We start from the raw sequence: 26,475 nt of genomic DNA, 5'->3' as shown, positions 1-26,475 counted from the left end.
TCCCCCGTAGACTCGAAGTAAATACTACACGATGTAATTTAAAACAAGAAAACTCTGTTCCGTAATAAATCCGCACTCGAATTTTAGGGCCGATAATTAAAAATGAAACTTTTTCACTAATGCTAAGACTGCGTAATTTACGTATACGAGTAGCCGGTAATAAAAGTTTTTGTTGCGAAAAACGTCGGGCCGCCATAAAAGCGCTCCGTCCCTTTCTATCGTTGGTTTACGAGCGTAAAAATGAGAGATAGCTGTATTGCAGTGGTGGTTTTATTACTGTGCGATGCCGGCCATACGCTTCCGTACGAGCCAGGAAGTTTGAGCAAGTTATAAACTTATGTAAAGCTAGACTAGTCTAGAACTTCTGGAGTTTTCCTGAATATTGTGCCGTATCTGCCTTTGTGGCTCAAGACATCTTCGAAGATTGCGGTTATGCTTTTGATAGCTTTGTAGAAGAAACAGATTTGTTTATTTTGATTGTTGTAATACACACGCGAACACAATTCCATTCTAGTACAGCTGCTGGCATGTTTTGGACACAATTAAACATGAATTGTACTTAAGTGAATCAATATCACGAGTATAACTAAATTACAAATAATAATATACCGGCCAAGTGCCTGTCGTAACACGCGCAGTGTAGGGTTCCGTAGTTGTCTTCGTTACCACAATATACTTCAGAAGCAAGCGATCACTTCGTCTAAAGTCACTTTTGATATATGTATATTTTATTTTAAACATGTTTTCATCATTTCAGCCACAGGACAACCACTGCTGAACTTAGGCCTTCCCCAATGACTTCCACATCGCACGGTTGGTAGCGGCCTGCATCCAGCGCCTTCCTGCTACCCTTATCAGGTCGACGACGTCCACGTCCACGCTGCGTTTTCCGGTACGCGGTCTTCATTCCAGAACCTTGCTGCCCCACCGGCCGTCAGTTCTGCGTACTATGTGCCCTGCCCACTGCCACTACTTCAGCTTGCTAATTCGTCGGGCCATGTCAGCGACTTTAGTTCGTTTACGGATCTCCTTGTTTCTGATTCGAATATTTATTAGGTATGAAATTTTATAATAGGTAGGTAGATGATCTATTTTAACTGCTATAGTTTTTTATATTTTTTTTATGTGATAGGAGGCAAACGAGCAGACGGATCACCTTTCTATTTTCTATTCTATTTTTCTTTATTCAGAAAACGACAGCTCTTTATAATAACAAAATAGTTTTCCTTGAAAGTTCATAAAAAGTACTATCATCATGATTTTTTTCAGATTCAAGCCAAAGTTTAGTTTTTAGAGTGGACGACCTACTCGATCAAAAATTGTCACTTTAAACTTTAACATTTTGTAAACGGATCCCTAAATTAAAAAAGGTCTTAGAAACCTCTAAGCTATTTTTAAACCTTTACCTGGTAGTGACTGAAAGCCGTAACATACAGGGTGTCCCAGAATGGGTGAATCGAATTGATAGGGGAGGTAGCTCTACTAATGTACTATAATTAAAAAATATGAAAAAAACAATTAAGCTCGATTTTTTTTTAAATCGAAATGTAGTCATTATTTTCAAAAGTTTGATTTACGATGTATTAAAAAAAACTCCTTACTAGATCTCGTTCAGAACAATTTTCGTTGGTAGTTTTTATAGTAGATAATGTACATCATATATGTTTTTTTAGATTTTTCATTTTCTTATTTTAGAAGTTAGAGGGGGGGACCAACTTTTTTCCACTTTGGAAGCGTCTGTCACGCAAACTATTCGGTTTAGGAAAAAAGTATTTTAGAAACCTCGATATCATTTTTGAAGACCTATCCATAGATACCCCACACGTATGTATTTGAGGTTCAGTTCTAAGTATTGGGAGCCCCCAATATTTATTATTTTTTTTATTTTTGTATCAAAATCTTAATGCGGTTCACAGAATACATCTACTTACCAAGTTTCAACAGTATAGCTCTTATAGTTTCGGAAAAAAATGGCTGTGACATACGGATGGACAGACGGACGGACAGACAGACAGACATGACGAATCTATAAGGTTTCCGTTTTTTGCCATTTGGCTACGGAACCCTAAAAATAGGTCAAGTTTCATCTATTTTCATATGTACACTTTAACGTGACCACTGTATATGAACAGCTTTCGGTTAAATATGTAAAACCACTACGATATAATTATTCCATTCCACAAATACATTTTAAAGTTATATCGAGATGATTTGTGCATATTAATGAAATTGTGAAAATTATTTGCTGACGCAAATCAAATACTGAATGACAAATGGCAGCCAGAAGTTGTTGGAATTGGCAACACACTAATATTTGTTGTGTAAAGTTGTGCCAAGTGCGTGTTAATTTGAAATATTAACTTCTACAGAAACTACACAAGTATTTGTCACATTATTTAAATAACAACCATTATTTTACACAGTTAAGTAAAGTTCTAGATTTTGAAATTAAAATTTTGTTTCTTCTATAATAGAATGGGGTATAATGTAATGGGGTTACTTACATACTAGTTTAATATCAATTTAAAAAGATTGTGTTTGTCAGCATTAAGAATTTAGAATTTCACATTCTTATCGTTCAAATGTTTTCTTCTTTTATCGTTTTTCTAAACGGCCAGTTCGCAGTGTTTGCTCGCGCCATTTACTGATCGTAAGAGTGGCCAGTTTATGGTGGTCATTCGACAGGTTTACCCCCCATCAGATAGGTGACACTGGTGTTAGGTTTCACACTTCAATGCCTATTACTCTAACAACTGTTTCGAAGAAACTGCACTAAAAATAAAACTATAATGGCTACATTGTTCCACAGACATATTGTGGCATTTGCGATCCTGATCTGCAGCTCGGATGATATTTAATGAAGTCATTATAATTTAGCAAGAAATAAAATGAAACTTATTGAAATATTGATCTTAATAATTGTCCAAGTTGCTTTTTTTAAAAAGCAGCAAGTTCTTGCAACATCTATTAAAGACGGTTTAAAACTGGTCGCGGATAATATTATTATTTTTTTTTTTTTTTTTTTATGCATAACAAGGCAGGTATTTGACCACAATCGCACCTGATGTTAAGTGGGATGCGGTCTAGGATGGTACATATCTGCCCTGTAAGTGCCTATTCACTCTCGCCTTGAAAAGGCCCGGATTATAGTTTTCGGGAAAGACAGCAGCAGGCAACGAATTCCAGTCCCTAGCTGTTCGCATTATAAAAGAGTCATCGAAACGCTTAGTGCGAGCTGGTGGAATGTCAACAATATAGGGATGGTACGCTAACCTGCGTCTGGTTCCCCGATGATGGAAGGGGGCTGGTGGAATTAATTCATGTAATTCTTTCGCACATTCTCCGAAGTGTAGCCTGTAGAAAACCGATAGGGATGCTACCTTACGGCGATGGTCAAGTTCCTGGAGCGCCGCTTCAACAAGGGTAGGGCTGTCGATAAGTCTTCTGGCACGCCTTTCCACCGAATCCAAAGCAGCCAAATGTTTCTTGGCAGAGCCGTCCCAGAGGTGGCAGCAGTATTCCATGCAAGGTCGGATCTGTGCTTTATAAAGCTGCAGCCTTTGCTTCTTGGAGAAGTACTGCCTTGCCCTCGAGAGGATACCAAGCTTTTTGGCAGCAGTTTTCGCTATGGATTCGATGTACTCGCCAAAGTTCAGCTTGCTGGACATTTCAATGCCCAAGAGTTGCAGTCGCTCGGTGATTTTGACAGGCACACCTCGGAATGTTGGAGCCATAAGAAATGGACTTCGTTTGGCGGAGAACAGACACGCCTGTGTTTTTGACGCGTTAAATTGGACCAGGTTGGCATCGCCCCAATCAGAGACATCCTGAAGGGCCAAATTTAAGCGTTCAATTAGGGACTCACGACAAGACTCGACCTCACGCCTGTCGGCTTTTGCGTTGGATATATATTTGGCTGTCACTGTCGTGTCATCTGCGTACCCAAAGGTACCGGGTTTGAGCAGGTCATTGATGTGCAGTAGGAATAGTGTTGCAGACAGCACCGAACCCTGAGGGACGCCAGCGTCAATAGGTTGTTGACTAGAAGTGTAGCCCTCAAGAACTACTCTTATTGATCGTCCCTCAAGAAAATCGGAGATCCATTTGCAGAAGCCAACAGGGATTCCAAAAGATGGAAGCTTGTTTAGTAGGCTGCCGTGCCAGACTCTGTCAAATGCCTTTGATACGTCCAATGAAACGGCAAGAGCTTCTCCATGTTTCTCAATGGCCTCGCTCCATAGGTGTGTGGCATACACGAGAAGATCACCTGTAGAACGACCATACCGAAACCCATACTGACGGTCGCTGAGTAGGTCATTTTCTTCAAGGTATGACAGGAGTCGGCCATTGAGGACACGTTCCATTATCTTGCAGAGTATAGACGTAACAGAGATGGGTCTGTAATTTGTTGGATCAGCACGACTGCCTTTTTTAGGTACGGGCTGTACGTTGGCAAGCTTCCATGATTTTGGGACTAGTCCAGTCTTAAGTGAGAGTCGATACAGGCGTGTAAGAATAGGAGACAACTCCGGTGCACAACTACGCAGGACTATCGCTGGAATTCCGTCAGGTCCACTAGCTTTATTTACGTCAAGAGAACGTAAGACATTTAAAACCTCTTTGATATATCATTTTGATAGATCGCATTACATACATTTCATTTGAATAGTTTTTAGTTATTTATTACAACGAGGAAGCTCTTATAATCATCATGTTAGGTACAGACAGTGAGAACGACACATGTTTAGCTAAAATTATTAGCATGCAAAAGTTAAATAAGAAACACCACAATATTAGCAACGATTCTAAAGAAGAACAAAACTACAGCAAGTCAAAGAACTCTTTTAAATCGTAAAGTGTCAGTGATAGCAACCATTTACTCAAATGTTTCTTAAAATTGCAAATACAATGTCCTTAATTCTTTGGGTATTCTATTATAGATTTTAATACACAATATGGTTAAACAGCTTTTTTTTTTCTTGGTCTGTATCTCACCTGATGGTAAGTGACGATCAGGTCAATCCCCAAATCACCTGGAATCCTCAACCACAGAGGAACTGGCTATCTTACCTCTAACTGCCGGAACACAACAATGCTGTTAACATTGTTGTTATGGCGACAGACTTAGGTAAGATGGTGGAGCTAGGCAGGCTGGCTTGCCTTGCGATTAAATTCCAATAAATAAGGCTGGCCGGTTCTCCCCAATCCGTTCCCCGGCCACGGCCTGAGTCGAAGTCCTAGCCTACCGTAGCGCCCTCCGGCCGCGTCTGTAGTACCCGCAATCGGGCCCACTAGAGTGAGCCCGCCGTAGGCTGGACTTTGGTCCCACACCGCGGTGGGCAACCCTCTAGTTGGGTTCGCCACTGATCGGGCGCCTTATGCGCTCGATACGGAACCGATCGCCAACGTCGGTCTGCGACCGACTCGGACAAGCCTGGGCTTTGCTTCGCGAAGCTCACACTCGGCCTCGTCGGCACGCGCACCGACGATCGCCAAACGGCTAGAGTAGGTACCTTCTGTACTCGCCACTCTGCCCGGTGAAGCTGGAAAAGCTCTTCAAGCTACAAGCGCGCGTTATACAACCATGTGGATCATTGTTGTCTTTAAATAAATAAATTGAATTGAATTGCAAAAAACTGTTCGTGTATATTCTAGCCCATGCTAATGTATTTTGGCTACTTTTTATTTGTTACATTTTTTTTTATGTAAGACAAGTCAGGTATTTGACCGCAATCGCAACTGGTGTTAAGTGAGATGCAGTCTAGCTAGGATGATACATATCTGCCCTGTGAGTGCCTATTCACTCTCGCCTTGAAAAAAGCTGGATTATAGTGTTCAGGAAATATAGCAGCAGGCAGCGAAAACCAGTCCATAGCTGTTCGCATTATAAAAGAGTCGTCAACACGCTTCGTTCGAGCTGGTGGAATGTATTTGTCAGATAATCTCATTTTTTTCGCGTGGCCATCGACCAAATCATGTTTTTTGGTTACAAAATAGTGTAATAAACCAAACTTACATGTATACCTCTAGACTCAGTCTGAACTGGGTTACGAGCTTTAGAAGTTTGATGATTTGACTAATTGCTTTTTGCGCGCAAATTTTGTAAGAAATTGCAACATTATATTGGCATTTTTCAAAAAAACACGAATTTAAAAGCAGTTTTTTTTTTCAAAAAGTATAATTTTTTATTATTTGTTGGCTCTTTTTGTGTATTTTATGTATTTTTTAGTATCGCCTGTTGTTTAGCATTATTATATTTTATCAGGATATACCGCTTAGTTTAAAAGTTATTACGTTTTCTTTACAATAAGTAATTGGAAGAAAAAAAAATCGATATTTTTTTTTAAAAAAGTCAAATTTTTTTACATCTTTTTTGTCGATAAAAATAGGTCTAGTTTCATCTATTTTCATATGTACACTTTAACGTGACTCACACTGTATATCGCAACAAGACAGTAAACCCATTCATCACATAGTGATTTTCAAATCTCCGGCCCATTCATTAGCACATCATCACTCTCCAATTACAATCTGTTGCCGTCATTTTTGCCACAGATTACACAAGGCCGGTTAATTAGTCTATGATTAATTTACTAGTCCCATAAACAATGGTGCTGGTTTCAATGTTCATACATATTTACGAAGATACCGCGTAAAGGATGGAAAAGTGGTCTTCATAATGGTTGGAGGGCATTTTAACCTGAATTGAATAAGACCAAATTCATTTGTTTTGTACAAACCGTTTTCGTGCTTATCTTCGACGAAGTAGAAAATGTAAGTATAATTAATAACCCTCTCTACGTCCAATAGCTCGTCACCTGCAGGCTCCCAAGTCTTATAAAAGGGCCACCTTAACCAGCGTATTCCTGTCAAGGCTCGCGAGCTGGATTCACCAATCCTTGTTCGTCTTAGCCGATCCTTAACTACGGTTGCTGCTCTTACTTGCACTCTCCTGAACGACTCTGTGTTATCTACATTGCAATAATTAAAGTTCTACAAAAATGAACTGTTTTCGTTTCCTTGAATTTTCAAAAGTGAACTTTCTTCTGGGCCACCCTGTATTTATTTAAATCAAACTAGTAATTCCTGAGATGAGCGCGTTCAAACAAACAAACAAAAACTTTTCAGCGTTTTTATATTTACTTGTTGTTGTTGATTTTTGGCGTCTAACCTTAAACCAGGCATACGGCTAGGCGGAGCGAGAGAGCGAGGATGATCCAAACGCGCCCTTGCTCCGGCGACGGCGGAGGGGTCAGAGAAGGCGACAATATGATCGCCTCTAGTTTCCTCTCCTCGGTGATGGCCAGCGGGCCGGAGGCGTGGGGACGCCCCCGCCTGCATTGTACAGGTCACCACCACCGTCGGACGGGAACCGCTGTGTGCTTCCAGCTGTTCCTGTCGCCCCCCGTCCGCCGTGTAGGCGGGCAATCGCCGGGAGGGGCTGTGGTAGAGAAGGCTTTGTCCGGAAACCCACAGTCTCCTCCCACTTATGGCGAGTGACGGAGCACCGGGGTCTTTTTAGTGGGTATGCGTCCTTCTGACTTGGTGAGCCCCACATAACCTACCCTGTCCCCGCAGGGTAGGTATGCGATTCAACGCATTTTTTCCCCTTAAAAAAAAGCATACGGCTAGGCAACTTATTCGTTCAGGAGGGTGCAAGGAAGAGTGGCAGCCACAGTAGGTACAGTCTAATTTTTTAGAAATCAGCAGAAATGTCATCAAAAATGGCCAACTGACATAAAAATATTTTTGGTCTGTGAACTAGTGATGCGACAAAACCTCTCGTTAATCGCGAAGTGAAATTATTGTAGTACTTGCGTATCATCGCCGGGTGATCGTCAAAATACTAAAAATATGCAACAAAGTCGCAACATTGAATGTGAACTGGAAATTTTCGAGAACAGGTAAAAAACTGTATGCACAGATGTAATCAAAAAACACACTGGACAGTAAAACAATCAATGATATCCGTAAAGTTATTAAACTTCAAAAAGTTGCAAAAAGTTCTGTTTGACAGTGTTGCTACTAGTGACATCTCGCTCGCTCAGTTCTTTGTTGCTCTATTCCGCTAGGGAGGTAATTTAAGATGCTATCAATGAGGGTTTTCGCGATTGAAAAATCCACCAGATGGCAATACGTAGACGCGAGGTCAAAATGCTGCATGATTGGTTATTTTTGACATGACATTGACAGATATGTCAAAATCCACCAATCACGCAGCATTTGGACCTCGCGTCTACGATTGCCATCTGGCGGATTTTTCAATCGCGAAAACCCTCATTAAAGAATATTTTTATTTTCTTTTATTTTATTTACTTATATGTATAGGAAAATAAGCAATGGAACAAAACGTAAGCATAACTGCATAAAAAAGTAAAATAATTTCGTTTAAATAAAACCGACTAAAAATTAAACTGACTCCGAAAAAGTATACACTAAAAGTAGAAAAATAATTTTACGTTATCTCCAATATTGTCGAAGTTATCGCTGGAAAACTAAACAAAGTATCGTATATTTTTTATTTAAAATTAATTATAGTCTATCCAATATAGCTTGATTAGAATGACAGCTTCAAACGAATGTGACTAGTGCTGGGTATGTTTCGTACGGTTCACATAGATGTATCGATAAAATTTCGAAAAAATTATATAAAAAAATGCACCCAATTTTTCTTCATATCTTTATTCATAAAAATGACAATTAAAATTTATATTTAAAGACAGTAAAATTTAAAATGTATGTCAAGGGTGTACTACCTAAGTCGTAGTCATCATCATCAGTGTTCTTCAGTGGATTTTTCCTCTCGCTAGAGTGGTGGACATCTCTTCTAGAGCGACAATCAATCACCGGTAATTTTTTGGGTATTCATAGCTATGAATACCCAAAAAATTACCTTTGATTGATTTCCGATGTTTGCTTATTTAGGAATGAAATGTTTTTTGGTTTTTAACAGTGAACATTTAGAAAAACGTATAACTTGACTTAAATATGTAAAAAAAATAGTTTTAATTTTAATATGACATTTGTCGATATGTCCCATCACTAACATTTTTGTAACTCGAGATAACCTTGTAGAGACGTCGTAAATAATCTAGCTTGATTTTTATGTTTTCGAATTACTACTTATTGGTGTAATTTAACGCTGCATTTACACGAAATTAACATTTTTATTGGAAGCACGTAGGGTTTGCTCCCGGGAAATCCCGGTACTCATTTTTCCCGGGAATTCCCGATAATCTAATCCTTTATCTAGTTTCGGTACTGACGATGCAATTCCCGGGACTTTCGGTACTTTCGGGACTTCAATAATTTATTTTTAATAACAATTTTTTGACTAGATGCCATCATATTTTTACGTACACACTATCAACAAATGAAAAAATATTAATAATGTTCCTAATTCATTAGGTACTATCCTTTTAAGACTGATTGTTTTAGCTGATTGTACTTAGATACTACTTATTATTTCTTTCAACAGCGTGTTTTTTTATAATCCTAATTTAGTTAATTATTATTTATGTTTTGTCCCTAAGAGTAGGCGCACACCGTTGATTTTTCGTCGGCGATTGTTGCTTTTTATGAATATGGCGGTTATGATTTTTAATAGGCATTTATAACTAGTTTTGTCGTGTTGTGTAACTGTTTGGACTGATTTATTATTAAGGTAACAAACCAATTGAACTGAACAGAAAAAGTTTAATTTATTTTTGTTAACCTATTTACATTTTTATTAAAATTACGTACAAATTAGGTAATTTGTTTTAATAAATAATAACCATTCACATGGGTACCGAAATTCCCGAATTTCCCGGTTTTCCCGGTACTGGCTTAGACCTGGTACCGGGAATTCAGTAACACTCCTTAGTACCGGGACTTGCAACCCCTAAAGCACTGTCGTCGAAAATATTGTTTGTAGGTCAGACGTGAATTATTTCACGTCCGCCAATATTTAGCTCTCATTGATCGCTGCTACAAAGTTATGTCGTTACTTTTGATGGCAGCTGTCATTCTAATCAAGCTATATTGGATAGACTATAGTAATCGGAATAAGTGAATACTTAAAATAATATCGATTAAATTTACAGATTATTGTCTATGACTCACAGGTTACAGCACTGATGTGTCAGAGACAAGTCATAGACAATATGGAGATAACACATGATTTTAAACGTCAAGTCAATTTGACAAGTCTCACAAATTTTCATCGTCCACGTATTTTGCTAAAATAATTTGTTTCGAAGATTGATTTCAAACTTGTATAAACGTGAAAATAAAGTTGGTTTCATGGGCTTGTTAAATAATGTGTATGATATTATGAACACGTAAGTGATTATGGTGTAATTGTGTATGAAAGTGTTTGTTTACATCTCTGCTGGATTCTAAAAAATCAAGGTATAAAATTCACTTAAGGTTCGGCCAAACCAACGCGATTTCACGCGATCAGCCGGCGTGCAGCGATGGCGATTAATGCAGTTAGGTTTGGTCGCCATCGCTGCACGCCGGCTGATTGCGGTGTGATCGCGTTGGGTTGACCGAACCGTTAAACTTGAAAATGGCACAAATCAAGTCGACTTCGACGTGTATTGCCAACATAATCAAAAAAGACGAAAAAATGAGCATTGGCCACTATGCATACCTGGCCAGGCGGCGGGTCGCGCCGCTACAAGTGCGCGGGCGGCGGTGACGGGCGCGTCGTGAGCGGCAGCGGCAGGACGTGCGGCGCGTACTCGGGCGCGAGCACGTACCGCGGCGAGCAGCACATGGAGTACGAGGAGCCCTTGCGCGCCTGCAGCTCCAGCAGCGAGCACAGCGACCGCTCGTACAGCCGCCACTGGTGCACCACCCAGTGGGCTGAAACATGCCCGATATCACCCACTGTTTGGTATTGAGCATGGTACACGCATCAGCCATTTGACCCACTGTTCGGTAGGGTTATACACGGATCAGCGATGTGACCCACTTTGGTATTGAGTTGTACTCGCGCTAGCTATGACCACTGTTCTTTGGCTACAAGCGCCAGCAACTAGTCCACTATTCTTTAACTAATTGCCCCACTATTATTTGGTGTTCAGGTTGTACAGATAAGCGGAATGGCATGAATTAGAACAGCTGGGTAAGAGACAGAAAATCCGCTAGGTGGACATCTTAGTACACAATATGCTTGCTACATTACGCATTTACGTTACTCATGCTGCAATATGCTGCTTAGGATCATCATTGCTGCTCAAATAATTTTGCCTTTGCTGATATAGCAACTCTATTGAAATACCCGATTAGCACTAATTAAAATGAAGTCGAACAAGTAAATTTTTGTCGGCTTTGTTTTTACCAAATACCTACTACCAAACCAATGCCAGCCCGTTTATGTGTTAGCAACCCTCACTATATTCGCTCATCGAATTTCGCTTCTGCAAACTGTGCTAGCACTTTCGCAAAATTTAGTAAAACAAAAATAATACTCGCCACTATCTCGCATGCGATGGACTCTTCGCTTCCTTGAATCGTGCTTCTAGTGTTTCTTCGTATGTTTCGACTGTTTTATGATTTTTTGTATTGTTGTTCTTGGTAACAATTAACAATCCCTTAGAGCCAAAGCACACGATGCGTTACGGCGGCGATGCGATGCCGGAGCGGTATCGGTGCGTCGTCTTACATAGAAATATCTGTGCCCAGTGCCCACGAATGCCACGAGCCACGAGCGAAATGTTTGCGGTGCGGCGCTGCAATTCTGCTCTTAATTCTATCGTACAAAAGATACATTAAGATACCCATATCTTGCAGGTATACTAAATATAACGTCAAGTGAAAACGTGTAGTGCCAATAAAGCATTTATGTGCTTACTTCGTTTTCTGAACAAGCTCGAAAGCTCTAAAGAAACGTACGTACGATATCTGGTACTAATTTAATGGTACTTACATTTTTAATGCACTATTACTGTTTATATCTCATAAAGCGACAGGCAATCTATAAAGTGTGCCGTAAAACCACTGATATGCTGAGACATATTGCCTAGAATAGAAAAATGGCTAACTAAATCCTATTTGTAGCGACCGTAAGAGCTAAGTCGCTACCTACCTAAGTTCTACAGTGTGAGTCACGTTAAAGTGTACATATGAAAATAGATGAAACTAGACCTATTTTTATAGACAAAAAAGAGGTTAATTTTTTTTTTAATTTTTTAAATTTTTTATAGATTTTTTTTCTCCCAATTACTTGTTGTAATCAAAACGTAATAACTTTTAAACTAAGCGGTACATCCTGATAAAATAAAAACAATAATAATGCTAAATAACAGGCGATACTAAAAAATACACAAAAAAGGCCAACAAATAATAAAAATTAATACTTTTCGAAAAAGATCTGCTTTTAAATTCGTGTATTTTTGGTTATTTGATAAATTTCTCCAAAAAATGCCCCTATAACTGGCAGTTTTTATTACTTTGTATTATTCTCTATCGTATTACCTTTGTAAAACCAAAAATCGCATGTTTTTTTGAAGGAGCTCAGCAATATAATAAGCTACCCAAAAACATCAAAGAAATTCAGTCTTTTCCGTTTTTCAAAAAGATATTAAAGTTCCACATCCTCAAAGGTCCGCATAACGGTCTTGATGGCAAGTGATTGCCTTCTACACCTGAGTCAAAAAGTGATACTTAATAAGGTCAATGTGTCTTGTTTTTTCACGTCTACCGACCAGTGTCTTGTTTTTGGTGAACAATTGAAAGCGTGCGCCCTTAGCTTAAGATCTACCTACATTTATTTTGTAAATAATTTAAATACCTTGTTTCTCATTTTAAGTGAAATGTAAAATTTTTTTTTAGAAATAAATCCTTAAACCTGACTTTTTGAGTAATTTTGACAAGAAAATCGCTATTTACGTGTAGAAAATGGCACTTTAATCACTGCTCTATAACCTGAATATTTCCACAAGCATCATGAATCCTGGCGTGATGAATCACACGTCCCTCTACAGTCGTATCGTAACAATGAGAATAATCATTCGATTCAGTTAATTAAGACACTTCGTCTCGGACGAAATAGAAGTTAAAGAGGATTTACGGTGAAAAAGTTGCACGATCGGAAACAGTGTTGCTGGTGAATCGATAGCTTGAATAAATCGGTAGTGCAATATCCGGTTAATCGATATGTAGTGATGTTCCTATTATTAATATTTGTAATACCATTTTTTTTACGGGGAAAAATGCGTTGAATCGCATACCTACCCTGCGGGGACTGGGTAGGTTATGAGGGGTTCAACCACATGACCTGACATCATGATAGTCGGGCAGTCTATTAGAGAGAATGATGGAGATTTGAAGGCCAGTATTATGTCAGCAGCTTATGCTCGCTGAGGCTAATATGCTTAATGATATCTACCATCTTCAATTGCTTTAAAATCGAATTTAACTTTAGAAAGAATCGATAAGTTTTAAGTGACTCTACGAACAGCACTTTAAACCAAATCAGAGACTGGTTGGGAATTTCGGATCCATCTTGTTTTTGCCATCAAGACCCTCAAGTGGAATTTAACAATCGCGCTTGTTTTTATAAACATGGCCGCCAATTATATCTTACTACGTGAAGATTTGTACATGACTTAAAAGACTGCTGAAAAACAATCTGGACTCATTGCGTCGGACATAGGGTTGCCAGGCGTCCGGCTTTAGCCGGACATGTTTGGCTTTTTAGGGTCTTGTCTGGTCAAATATTGCCTTGTCCGGCCTGTCCGGCTTTTGTTAGGCTTTTTATTTGGTTGCCACGCCAGGCGAAAGTCGAGCCACAGAATCATATGAAGCGCACACATCACGGATGTTGGTTTAGCAACCGATGATGATAGTACTCACTCATGAGCTGACACTAATTGCCCCCCCCCCCCCCCCCCCCTCGTCACATGTCCGGCTTTTAGGGTAAAATGTCCGGCCAAATGAAACACAAAGTCCGGCTTTTGTGATTTTGGACCTGGCAACCCTAGTCGGACAAGTCATTGAATATGATGAAACCTAATTTAATTAGTTTAAATTCTCCAGTCATTCTCCAGTAAATAACCTGCAAAGCTGTTCCGTGAGCTATTTTCTATCATTGGCAATTAGACAGATTAACTGCGAGCGTTAATGTGTCAAATTCCCAAACATTACTATGAGGTCTCACAGTGCGCATGAACGCACATGCTGACACATGAACCAATCACAGAACTCTATTCAACACTGTGCGTTCGATTTGCTGCTTCACTTAAGCAAGCATCGTTTGTGAATACAGGTGTAAGAATAATTAATTTACCTACTCTCAGTTAAATATGTGCTGAGAGTGATTGATTGCGTTATCAATGATCAGTTAATAAACACGATTAATGTAGATAAACAAATTGGCCACTTAAAACTTTAGTTTTGCGGTGTAGTTAATTCAATAAAAATTCAAAAGCGTCTTTCTTTTGCAAGTTAAACCACTCACAATAATTTGACTTGACTTAACTTACTGCCAACTTTTAAAGTAAATGACAGCATTCGACAACTCGTCAGGGTTCCGTTGACAGCGGCTGTCAATTCAAATTACACCGCATCCTTCTTCAGGGGTTATCAATGATACCACGTACCAAATTTCAAGCTCTTTCTTTTTTCTGTCGAATTTGAAAATGAAATCGCTTCGGTCACGGTTTGGTTTCATGGTATATTAGCAGGTTTAATCGGCACCGCACACGTTTCAGATATTAATAATTAATTTAATAGTGCAAGCAGCTTGCTTTTGAAGTCTTAGCATTAGCCCTCCGATTATGTGAGAGACGCTAATATTTGCATCAGCCTAGATAGTAGTGACCCTCGTACTTCGATCTCCGTCGATCGCTAGAGTAATGTGAACAGAATAAACATCTTTAAACATCTTTGGACAATCTCACACAGCGCCATCTATCCCCAAAGTAAGCAATTAATATGCTTGTGTTATGGGTGCTAGCTTAACGGATATACTACTTATATACTTTTTTTTAAATACATACATATTATACATAGTAACACCCAGACCCGTCACAGAAATTAAAATTCATCATTTCAATTTCTGCCCTCTCGGCATAGTAGTCCGTTCTAAACCACTACACCAAACGGCCGAAGAATATTGTTGAAAATATCACTACTTTACAAGAACAACACATTGTTTCATTTCGCCGATCCTAGATACGTTATAACCAAGCAAGATTCCATAACAACATTTACCACCCACATTGAAAACATAATTAGCAACCTAAAATCTTTCAACAATTAAAATTCTAAATCACGTAGGAGAGAGCAATGCGTACGATAGCGCCGCGCTCTCTCTGAAATTCAAAATGCCAAATAAAAAAAAGAGACTCAACCTAGCTTTATATTGAGCTTAGCTTTGATGCTATTTAATTGAAATAAATAAAATATATAATGTTTAACATTCAAAGTAGGTAATATCCATCGGTGACATTTAAAGTTTAATCAGGCGAATAAACAAGATCTATGTTCATTATTAACATCACAAGTTTCAGCAGTTTTGTCTGTATAATATTTATTAATTACCTACTTTCTTTGAGTAAGGTAATGCGCAATAATTGTATGTTAGATACCCCAATAATTCATCATCTAACAAGAGCACTTGTAAAAGCATTTAAACATAACAATATCCATTAACATGTGTTCCAAAGTTGTGCTTGATATTTATTTCAGTTACCTATCTGAAGACTTTTGATTGTTTGAAAGTGATAGTAGTTAACTGATAAGGCACTGAGTTATCTTCTTTTGAGTTTTCGTGTCCTAATTTCAGAATATCTTTAGTAAACATGGCTTTAGACAATCATAACACAGAAGAGGCAGGTTGATAACATCTCAATTAGAGATGAAACGGATATCCGGTAACTATCCGGCCGGATACCGGATAGTAACTCACTATCCGGCCGGATACCGGATATTAAAAAACTATGACAATTTCCTATTAATAAAATGAAATACATTAATCTTTGAGGTAAATATCAATAAAAATGGCTTTAATAATGACGGCTTTTATTTAAAGTCCAAAAGTTATAAAAGCCATATTAAGGCCTTTCAAAAAACTAATTTCTCTTTTTGGGCTATTCACTCTAATGACGAGTACATAAATAGTAAATATCTGTTAATGTCGAAATGTTTCCAAATAAAAATGGCGATCTTTTTTTCACTGATGGTCTGATGACATGATGCATGCTGCATGCAGTTCAGTCAGATTACGCAACAAGTAAAATAATTTAATTTTCGCTATTCAATCACACACTCACGATAGCAACCGAAATCGCCCGAATTAATCTGCCCCCTAGACAAGTGGCAAAATCTGACATTCTATTCGGACTGGATTAGATTTTCGAAAAGTGTAACTAGTCTAGTCTACTAATAGACCCACTGATTGCGTTCGAAGCACCTGTGCGGCGCTAAACTCGTCACGACATGCAACGAGACAATGGGCCAACTATCCGGCCGCCGGATATCCGGCTATCCGGCCTAGCAGCTGGCCGGATATCCGGTATCCGGTATCCGGCCAAACAACTATCCGTTTCATCTCTAATCTCAATATAAGATCTTGGGCTGAACCATTAGGCTGAACTTGGGCTTTTGGAAAAGCTTGAGAAAACTAAAAAGGTTTTAACGGTAGGTCTCACCTCACAGGAAGGTGCTACCAAACGGTTGATCTAGAAATCATTGGCAAGTCCTATGTAGGCTGAAATGATGATGATAAGTAAATCTATACAAATACCGCAATCAGCTTATACTAATAACATGTTTAACCCGGACTTGAACGTCCACACCAAATTGGAAACAAACACAACGTGCACAAACATTGCTCGCTTCAACACTAAAAGTCCTGTACTTCCTGTAACCGGTACTGTTATTCTCCAACACTTCTGGACCAACATTTTAATTAATCAGCAATACATATAGTACCAGCCCGTGACTGCTGGTCTATAAATTGTATAGCCATAACCTAAAGTACCGCCAACTAGCAGCGCGATACCTCTGGGCTCAAAGGTCGTAAAGGACAAAGTACGACTTTTCAGGAGAAGCAAAAAACGATTTTTTATTTTTTTATTCGACAATAACTTTTTTGTTTTTTGAGCTATTAAAATATGACCTAAGAAGAAAGTGCTTAGAATTCACAGCATTTTCCGATGAAGTATTGAAAAACTTCACTAGGGCAGTATTTACTGAGATAGATTTCCTTTACGCCCTCAAAATTACAATAAAAAGACCTTTACACCCCTCAAATATTCGTCCTAGGCAAGTTACTCAGGGCGTAAGTCTATTTTTATTTTACAAAACTACAAAATCAAGGTAATAAAGGACAATTTACAGAGTTTTATAGGTTTTCATAGGTCGTAACGGAACACCCAGGTAAGGTATTATGCAAGGGCAAATTGATAATTTAGCTTAAATATTTAATGTTTTATGGTATTTGATATGTAATATAACATTTCTTCACATATTTTTAATGAATTATAGTATTTTAAATGAAAATATCAAATGATTTCTCGTGGCTTCAAAATTTAATGCACACAATTTATGAAACTATTATTTAAGCAAGCAGAAGTTTTGATATCTTCGAACTAGAAGATACCATTTCCGATATAAGAGCGATTTTAGAAAATAAATATTATGACGTTTTTAAATAAAACTTCATAATAATGTCTACTTTACACGAAAAGCCGAAATCAATTTAATTTTATTTATTTATTTAGTAATCATTATTATTGTTTCGAAAAACTACAAATGGCGGACTTGATTCTATAGGGCAGTCTGTCAACCAGTTGACCTTATGATACTGCAGATAGGATAGAATTATTAAGGACAAACGAAAACCAAACCATGATTATTCTAAATTCTAAATAAATTAAACATTGTTATTCATAATAGCTTGAAATTATGTCATTGTACTTGGTACAAAAGTAGAAATGTTAGGTAAGTAAGATTACAAGTAGGAACTTTTTCATTCCAGTAAAGTATATCCACTTACTTTACTCTTACATAATACAGTTTTTAAAAGCCAATTAATTTTAATATAAAAATATAACTTCGAAAAAAAGTGCATTCACGCTTTTTAGTTCATTAAATCTCAACTGACACTATAGTACATATTTTCCCATGTTAAGCGTAAATATTTTTCCTACTAGTTATACTTTATTAGCTGATCCAAATAACTTTAGAAACTAGACTTATTTATTATAATTGTTACAGTCAAAACTCAAAAGAACGTTAGTCAAAATTACTAGGAAATGATTAAAAACAATTGTAAAGCGTAGCATTTGTGTGATTTATGCATACAAAACATACATACACTCGAAAAAACATAACCCTCCTTCTGCAGTCGTGTAATAATGACACCTTATGGTACTACAGTAAGGTGACTTCTTTTCCTCATCTAGCTTTTTCATTTTTCAAAATTGTATGATGACTATCCTAACTTAATTAGGTAGGTAATACGTAATTTTATAGCATGTTTTCATTTTGTTAAATCATCTTTTAATTATCTTTTACCTGACAAATACCTAATTTCGTCAAATATGAGAAATAATAAAAAGCATCATTACTTTACCCGATGTGGATAGATGTCATCATTTTCTAATGTATAAATCACATAATCGTTACACTCTAAAATAGTTTTATTACATATTTTTGATTATTTTTTAGTTCTTTCGTTTGTTCTAAACGCACATACTTAAATACAATAAGAAACGTCTATAAAATTTACCTACTCAGCTGTTTTAATATCCTCTCTTTGTAGATTTTTAAAATATTTGTTTAGATAATCTAAGGGCGTAAAGGACAAATTATTTAGACTTTGGTATGAAAATTTGGGTTGTATAGGACAATAGATTATACTACATGTACATTATACGCCCAAAAATTTGTGTTTACTTGTTCTTTACTACCATGCTAACTGTACTAAAAAATCAAATGGTATTTACATCCCAATTTTCACGATGAATTCTGTTTAGCTTATAAAATATGATGGGTCGTAAAGGCACTTTTTTTGAGAATTTCGACAAACTAAATATACAGATCGATAGAGAATTAAATTCTGAGTACAACTGTATAAAAAACTCATTTTCGGTATTTTGTCCTTTACGACCTTTGAGCCCAGAGGTATCGAGCGATTTAAAAGGTCGATACGACTGTCGAATCAATCTATTCTGTCTCTTCCATCTTATGTATTGGCCGTAATGTCTCATTCTCCCGCCAAAATATGTCAAAGTTAGGGTTCGTCAAAATACGGACGTCCAGTTTAGTATACATTATTGTATATACGAGGGCTAATCTGTTACTTGTCGGTTCTTATTTGAGTATTCCGATATATTTAAGTATCTATGAAAAAGGGCCTGTTAACATACAACGGGCACATTGTGAGGCAGAAAATTGTTATTATTATTATCTGTATTTAATTTAAATCTACATTATACAAGAATTCAAATTATAACAAAAACAAAAATCAATAAAACCTCTTGTCCCGTTCCGAATAAAGATTGTATTATTATTATTATTATTTTGTACGCTTTGGAGCTCACGGGTCAAAAGTGGCCCGGTCCTTTATAAGGATTGCGTGGGGATACAGATCCAAGGAGGAGCACAAGAGCTATATCAGTTATTGAAGAATGGACTAGGGTTATGGATGAAGGATGGAGGGACTGGTTACTGGGCTATGAATGGAGACTACGGGACACCTGCCTGGTTCATAGACCCTGACTGAAAAAATGGCAGGCGGCTAAATGGGCTCCCCCTGGCGTCATGAGTTGTATAGACCGGACTGAGGGGCAACATTGGCGTCTGCCAGCTCAGGGGGTAGAGAGGTGTGCTGCGCTTTCTCCGAAGTTACTCGCGGCGTTATGCCCTTTAACACTTCCACCCATGGAGCATATAGCTCTAGCGACTCCACTCTGGCCAGCCGGTTAAGGCAAGCCAGAGGTGAAAGTCCTGCAGACCCTCTCGGATTCCACTCCGGCAAGCCGAAGACAAGGGTCTTGATTCTTGACTGATATCGGGAGCACTCGGATTAACAACTGGCCCCGTGGTGTCGCTAGTTCGCTACTCACCAACAGCTCGCCACAAAGCTGTATTATTATTTTTGTGGTTTTCCAGATATTTTTTTTAAAAATCCTTATTTTCTACCTACAACAATATGTAATCTAACTATTAAAAAGTTAATGCACCCTTGCTATTCCAAATGACCATGACGTTGGGTTTGTTTACATTTGGTATTTTCGTTGGCCGTGCTTTATAAGAGTCGTCGAGGACAGGCGGACAAATGGGACCAATCTAATGTGGCGTGGCTCCATGATGATGCACCATTAATCTTACAAGCTCATCTGCAGGGTAATTCGAATTAACGTTGATGGATAGATGGCAGAGATCATTAGACAGGAGCACTTGGAGTTTGCAGATTCTTCAAAAGAGATACTAATAGAAGTAAACATTAGAAATCATATAAAAATTATATTTATTAGTTGGTTAAGTTCAAATAAGTAAAAGTGCATAGTGACTGCATATTGATAGAAAAATAATTCTAAATAAACGTTCAGAGGCGGTGTACACTTAGGGACTTGAAATAACACAAATTGAAAAATTGTCATAAAGGCATTTCAGGAACTGTGAACTATCTAACTACAAAAGAAGTCATGGCAGAAAGCTCTCAAAAATGGTAGAATAGACCATGTAAAAGTGACTTTCCTAATCACATTCTTATTCGTATGGAGAGATATCAAACAACGTCTTATTAGTCAGCCGTTTTGTCCGTGCATTGATGGATAAATTTATCTGTTAGAATAAATAAACGATGTTAGTAATACATAATTCCGCCTACAATGTATGGAGGAGAAATACTGTTCTAATAAGATTGGCAATCCGATGGCGTACTTCAATAACTTTATTGTAGAATTGTGTAGAGTAGGTATAATATTATTATGTGAACTAGTTAATTAGAACCAAACATTTTGAACCTAATGATCCCCGAGCAATGCGTAGATGCCAGACGAATCTATATCCGAGCCGTTGTAACTTAGGGACGTTATTATCAAAATAAGACTAAACGACCGACCAAATAGCAATAGTTTGCTACAATGTTGCACCGCGATGCATATTTAAATCTCTAACGTAATACTACTATCAAAGAACGTCTATTTCTATAGCATCACCCACACATGCAATCATTGCGTAGCTTCAGGATATATATTAGGTACTCTATCCAGCGATAATAGGCCTGAAGTTCATTCAATTTTGATATGCACTTGAGACGTTTCACACGCAACGCGGCCCGTCAATGTGTGCAGTGGTATCATTGATATGTGTTGATATACACTGCCAAGTCATAAGCAGTTAATATACGTACGTACCACGTGCCATTCTATGTATATCTAGGTCCGATACTGGAGTGCAGCCCAGTCTAACTGGACCTAGCAAAGCTGCATCATTTGCCGCGGATGTAAAGATGGCACTTCGAGCGAGGGAGACGAAGTAGATTTAGCTTCGACGGTCAGTTTTCTAGTCGTATAAAGAAAGAAAATGTTGCACGCAGACTGATACCGTTTTATTGTAGAAACGATTAATTGCATTGTTATATTTCCGCTTATATGATGCTAATTGCATTGGTAAAAAGGGTTATTTTTATCACGTTCCCTTAAAGTAACATAAGGGCGTAAATTGAGTAGCTACTAGCTTTTTTGACAAGCGTTGCGTTAAGGTTAAGTAACTCGTAAATAATGTTTAAGATGTCATTTGTTTTTTTTATCAGATCCAGCCATTAATAGGTACCTATGTTAGTAGACATATTCGTAGTAGTAAACTTTCGTTGTTTGAAATGTCAGTTGCAGAATAAAAATAAGCCTAACTAATTAGTTATTACTCGTACAATGAATAAGGCGTCAAAGGGTGTTAAATGTGACTAAATATTTTATTTATATCAGGTTTCAGATAGTTTGATGCAAATTTTATACATCTGGAATGGTATGAAACACCTCGAGTGCTACATCTGTATTTAACATTTAGATTATTTAATATAAATAGAGTGTAAAACGATGACATTTAGCGGTAGAATAATTTAATAGACTGGCTGGGGCACGTGGACTCTATACGTAGGAATATTATGATTGCCGTGGATGTGTGTGCCAAATTATTGTTACTCTTGAAATAATTCAACACAAACAAATGTAAGGAACAGTATATTTGAAACATAGTATACTCTGTAAACGTTATTAAGTGCCTTATTACTAAAAAAGTTAAACGCGCGATGAACACTGGTTTAAAATGACATTTCCATTAATGAAAATTTAAACCAGTGATCGATACTAGTCGAAATTTTTGTAATAAGGGGGCAATAATTTAATTTCTGTAATTTTTTGTCACTGTCATATTTTTATTTACATGGTTGTAGTTCACAAATTAGGTACAAATATTCCGGCTAATCCTTCCAGCTAAGCAAAGGTAGGTTCATCACAATAATCAAGAAGTTGAGCTTTAATTCAATAATTATCAATTACGAACCCGAACAAAAAGCTGGAATTAATTAAAGCATTTCACATTAATCTAAATCAGCATCAAACTCAAAGAATGCCATTCAGGATTCCTTCGCGAACTATGTAACACGGGTTTCGCGTGCCAACCTCCAATAAGTAATTCGTTTCACTTAGGTACATGACCCTTATCATGTTCACGTCTTGATTACATACACCTTAACAACTCATACTTCTATCATACAGTCATCAATGCATTATTAGGTATTCGAGATTTCAAAACATCGACCGAAAAGGCAAAAAATACTTTAATGCTACATAAGGGAGAGTCCGCTAATTTGGACCAGTTTTTTTCAATCCCATTTTACACATAGTTTTCTTTTGTTTTTGCTAATGTCCATGGTATATAATAAAAGATACATTATTCAACTTACTATTTCCTAAGTATTAATTAACATGATTGTTGTATATTTAGCACAAATCAACAAAGTACGAGTTCAGAGCTTCGGTCCAATTTAGCCAACCGGTTCGATAATTTGTACCACAGGGTTACTAAATTGGATTTCAATAAATTTCAAGCCTTTAAAAAACTATCGCAAAATATTATACGATACATTCTTAACAAATTAGGAAACGAAGAGGAACAGTAGTTAATAACATAGACAATCCATATTGTTTTACACGTTATCACGATTTTGAGTACAAGTTTTGTAATTCCAATTATCGTAACGCACACTTGTACCTAATCTACTTTGCCAGTCTTTTGCTTTCATTTATTGTTAGTCAAACATAACTACGCTATTATAACTTCAAAATATAATTTACTAAAAAAAATTTCAAAATCCTTTGGTAAAGTTCCATACAACTTGATGTGGTACAATTTAGCCGACTAGGTGATAGTGCTTTTAAAAAATCGGTAAAAAATATAGCTTATAAATACCGAAAAATGTTTCAAATAATTGTAATCCACACTAATTTACGCTTCTAAATAATATATTAGAAACACCCTGTGATTAAATTTAACAAAATTACAATCTAAACATGTATTGTCAAAAGTTACTTGAAAACAATGAAAAAATACTTTTCAAAATAAAACACACGTGTTTGTTGTCACGGCAAAAACCACATGGCCGATATTAATTGATTTTAGTTGTGTATCGCTGAGTGTTGCAATTACAGACATTCAATAAATACTTTACGAAATATGAGGGTGGTACAATTTACCCGGCGGTACAATATACCGAACTCTCCCCTACATACTTAGTTCCAGAACACGATATGAAATTGGGAAAAAACTACATTTTCTTAATTTCGTTGCGGGTCCAATGATAGTTTAACTTTCCCCGGGACAAACTTGACCTTCACTGGTTGGGTCTTTATTGGCGGTCAAGCTGTAGATCCTGGCTACACAGGAGTTGGGAGGAATGAGAAGTGGGAATAGTCCCGTAAACTACGTTTTTTATGCTAACTGTACAACACTGAATCGTTCGAACTGTATTCACTTGTCGGCTAACAGGTGGGTGCGTGAACAGTTTTATATCTAGTACAAGAAAAGGACATAGTAGTCAGGTTAAATTTATACTAGCACCTTCTAGTGGCATATCTTGAGTTAATATTGGATTCTCCTAACGCTAATTTTGATCCGTTTATCTTAGAAATTTTTTATGCTGCACATTGTCAGTTTCTACACCAAATGTGTTGCCGAAATCTTGTTTTATTACTATTTATTAAGTACGGCCTCTGCAATAATCATACTTTAAACATAAACTATGTAGATATTTGAAAATGGCACATATTCGCATATATATTTATCGGCTGGTACAGTATTGATATCATTTTATCTATTTGTGGGTTTCCACTGTTTATTAAAACCACTAGATTGCATTCTCGTGGGATATTATCGTTACTATTATTATAATAACGTTACTCATTATTGCTATTTAAAAGAGCTTCGAATCTTCTATGACCCAACATTTACAGAGGTTATTTAATTTTCAATTACATTCTCACATTCTCTCTAATTACTTATTATCTTTTAACCCCAGGGCACATTACTAACTAGTACTCATAAACTCAGTGAAAAATGTCTTTCAATATCAACATTGTGTTACATTTTGTCATCACTCTTGCTATCGCGAGTGCGTACAATTGATTTACTGTTCGAGTAAATTTATACATTGATAAAGTCAAGAGTAACTCTTTGTTTAACGAGTTCGTTCAGTTAAAGGTTAACTGAAAACAAAAGCACTCTCATACTAAGTAAGATACAAAGCGAGGTTGTAGGTAGTTTCTCGAAATATAAAAAAAGATACGCTGTTTTCCAATACAGTTAATAATCGACTGAATATTCTAATTTAAAATAACTATACATTGAAGTAAAAAACCGGCCAAGTGCGAGTCGGACTCGCGCACCGAGGATTCCGTACAAACCTGCAAGGTTTACAAAGTTCGTTCATTACGACAATCGAGTCATAACTATGGTATTTTTATTGCAAAATGAAATTCATAAGTTTATATTTATTAAAAAATATATATTTTGTAATGTAACTAAAAATTTAAGGTTTTCGGAATTTTTCCTTTATGTGTGCTATAAAACGTTGCTTCATGCCAAATTTCAAGATTCTAGGTCGACTGGAAGTACCCTTTAGGTTTTGATTCCCTTGCGAGTACTTGCGAGTTTCAAAATATGCAGCTTAAATTGCTGTTTCTTTTGATTGCGTTGACATAGAAATTTGATTTTGTTACAGCTTAAAGGTATTATAGACCTGAGTATTTGGTATGAATTTCAATTTAATACCTCTACGCGTTTATGAGGAAATGGGTAGTAAGTTTAAAATTATAAAAAAAAAAATATATTATGTGATGTAACTAAAAATTTATGGTTTTCGTAATTTTTCCTTTATCTATGCTATAAGACGTTGCTTCGTACCAAATTTCAAGATTCTGAGTTCACGGGAAGCACCCTGTAGGTTTTGATTCCCTTGCAAGTGTCGAAAATTTGCGGCATAAACGGCTGTATCTTTTGATTGCGTTGGCTTAGAAGTTTGATTTTTTCACAGCTTCAAGGGACAGTAGACCTGAGTAATTGATATAAATTTCAGCTTCATACCTCCACGCGTTCCTGAGAAAAAGGGTCTTGACAGACGGACGGACGGACAGACGGACAACAAAGTGATCCTATAAGGGTTCCGTTTTTTCCTTTTGAGGTACGGAACCCTAAAAAACAAGAATGCCCATTTAACAAATTAATTAATTTTACTTCGCAGCTGTATGATACAAATGCCATAATTAATATTGTATTGTGCCATTGAAGAACTTAACTAAAATCCTAATAAATACTACTGAAATAACAATAAGAGATGCCTATTAAAGCTGTGTTCTTATACTGTAAGCTCTCGCATACACTAGCGTGTATTTAGATAAGCATTTTCGTGATATCCATCAACATAAGTTTATGAATGTGTAAAGAAATTTCTTCACCGCATATCTTTTTGCCAGCTGGTAAGGGTAGCTTGTTTACGTTATAGTTTATTGTGAATTCGATGAATAAGAAACAAATAAACCCTAATGAATATTAATTAGCCTTTGCTCTACAAGCTTAAATGATGTACCTACGCCAAAGCGTTGGCATCCAGATGGAACAAAAATTTCCAACATTCGACATGAAATTTGCGTGCCGAGTGGAACGCAAATAGATCCGATGACTCGTGATCTCCATGAAATCGATGTTGGCTGTCGAAATAATACATTTAAATAAACTATAGTAGCAGGTTGCTATTTTTGTACAAAAAGGTAAAGGTGAAGAACCAGCGAAATTGAAAATATAAACGTACAAAAAATATTGGAATAAACATGCCCACGGGTTTGAGCATAAATTTCATTTTTCAGCCCAGAAGGAAAATCGAAGATGGTTCTATTCTTATTTATAAAGGAATCTATATGGTAAATAAAATATGTATTTAGTGGGTCCATGTTTTATTTGTTGTAGCTGATTTAT

The 26,475-nt window shown here is 37.0% G+C and overlaps 1 protein-coding gene across 4 annotated transcripts in view; it reads right to left on the bottom strand.

The window, feature by feature from the left end:
- The window catches only part of LOC135080747 (protein doublesex), a 263,103-nt gene that overhangs the window by 93,757 nt on the left and 142,871 nt on the right, over positions 1 to 26,475 (bottom strand). Inside the window, exon 5 of one of the 4 annotated variants that reach the window (XM_063975465.1) lies at positions 10,782 to 10,851. The exons of the other annotated variants lie outside the window; for them this stretch is intronic. The gene's annotated coding sequence lies outside the window, so the exon portion shown is untranslated. Of the gene's footprint in view, positions 1 to 10,781; positions 10,852 to 26,475 lie in introns of those variants that run through there. 4 annotated transcript variants of the gene reach the window in all.

The sequence above is a fragment of the Ostrinia nubilalis genome, chromosome 18 (genome assembly GCF_963855985.1).
Source record: "Ostrinia nubilalis chromosome 18, ilOstNubi1.1, whole genome shotgun sequence".
NCBI classification, from domain to species: domain Eukaryota; kingdom Metazoa; phylum Arthropoda; class Insecta; order Lepidoptera; family Crambidae; genus Ostrinia; species Ostrinia nubilalis.
The sequence above is the reverse complement of the archived record's forward strand: the minus strand, read 5'-3'. Positions and strand labels throughout refer to the sequence as shown.